The sequence below is a fragment of the Oncorhynchus mykiss genome, chromosome 12 (genome assembly GCF_013265735.2).
Source record: "Oncorhynchus mykiss isolate Arlee chromosome 12, USDA_OmykA_1.1, whole genome shotgun sequence".
In the NCBI taxonomy this organism is placed as follows: domain Eukaryota; kingdom Metazoa; phylum Chordata; class Actinopteri; order Salmoniformes; family Salmonidae; genus Oncorhynchus; species Oncorhynchus mykiss.
The window spans coordinates 87146016-87147513 of NC_048576.1; the positions used below are offsets into that span (position 1 = coordinate 87146016).

General features: G+C 41.1%; 1 protein-coding gene across 2 annotated transcripts in view; it reads left to right on the forward strand.

Annotated features, from left to right (window-relative positions):
* Positions 1-1498, forward strand: part of srebf1 (sterol regulatory element binding transcription factor 1) — a 34321-nt gene extending 32823 nt beyond the window's left edge. For both annotated transcript variants that reach the window (XM_036938994.1, XM_036938995.1), the window contains exon 19: positions 1-1498. This exon is cut by the window's left edge and continues 811 nt beyond it. The gene's annotated coding sequence lies outside the window, so the exon portion shown is untranslated.

The window sequence follows — 1498 nt, forward strand, 5'->3', positions numbered from 1 at the left end:
TTGGCTGCGGTGGGAGGAGGAAACTGCGTTGGGACAGACTGGTCTCTTTGAGGAGCACAACATTTCAGAAAAAAATGGAAATATATCGTATAGAGCAGACGGTTTTCTCTATCATGTTGAAAAGAGGACCATGACAGATCTATACATTGTGTTTCTATCTGCGATGGTCTGAAATGTTGCATCTCTGTCACATCTTTTAATCTGCACTGGCCCAGAGGGGCTGTATTTGAGGAGTTGTGTAATGTTGTAGCTTTTCCTTTTCATATTATTTTCTTTATCGTTGTTGCTGTGTATATATTTTACAATGTATTTATAATCTGTCTGAGATTTGTTCTGCTGATCAGTATTTTCCATTGGCCGGGTGATCATTATTACTTTCCACCCTCATTGTGTAGCATAGGCAGAGGCTTGGGGTCCAATGGGGAGTATGGGTGAGTCCCAAATGGCGCCCTATTCTCTATATAGTGCACTACTTCCTGTAGACCCTAGTCAAAAGTAGTGCAGCACAAAAGGGAATAGGGTGCCATTTGGTATGTGTTACTCAACCTATGTTTGTTGCCATAGTTGGTAAGTGTATCAAAAAAGGGGACAGTGTCCATGTGCTTTTGGGGCCAAGGAGTGTCAAAGACCATTCAATATTGTCATCAGACTCATGTGAGCCTTTGCACTATTGCGCAAGGTGTGTGCTGCCATTATGATGATATCAGAAAGAATTGGAGGTGTTGAGTCCTCAAGCGATAGGCTCCAGTCTAGGGTTGAGCCGCTGGGCCACCCATAACAGAACATTGACTTTAATGGGAATGTCCATTCTAGTAATTCTATTTCTATGGTGGTGACCCCCCCCCCCCAAGTCACTCCGTTCAAGACCAGTAGCTTACAAAAGAGCCTGAGTCTCATCTAGTATTTCTAGATCTCATGATTTAATTGACTCTTGTTATTATCATCTTCTTCAAAAGAAGGCCTGTAGTGAGGCTGCCACACCCTCCTGTAGTCAGGCCCCTGGGTCCTGTTCACTAGGCCCCAAATGGAAGAAAATGGGTTGTTCTTTTCATTTTTGTTTTCCGTTGAAAAAACGGTTTTTAAAACGTGTGCTCCTTTTGAACAGGACCCATATGTTAAAAAGACAGAGTGAAAGACTTGTGTGTGTGTGTGTACAACCCTGTTCCAGAACCACAGTTTTTGTTTTCAGAAGACTGTAAAACCCCATTTGGTTCTTTAGCATGCTTTTGTTGTGTTTATCCCAGGACATGCTAGTTTGTAATAGTGTATCATTGTAAATGACTGACTGAGGGACACTGGACTGATGATTCCTTCCCAGTGTGTTGGGTCAGTCTGTGGTGTGACTGTGTTAAATCATCACAACCACATCTGAACATGTAGTATTATTATTATTATTTAGTTTCTTAATCAACATATTATTTCCTTTCCTGTCTTTCTCCTTCTTTGCTCATTGGTTTATTCCTGGATATGTAAATAAAAATACAATTTTGTAACGAAA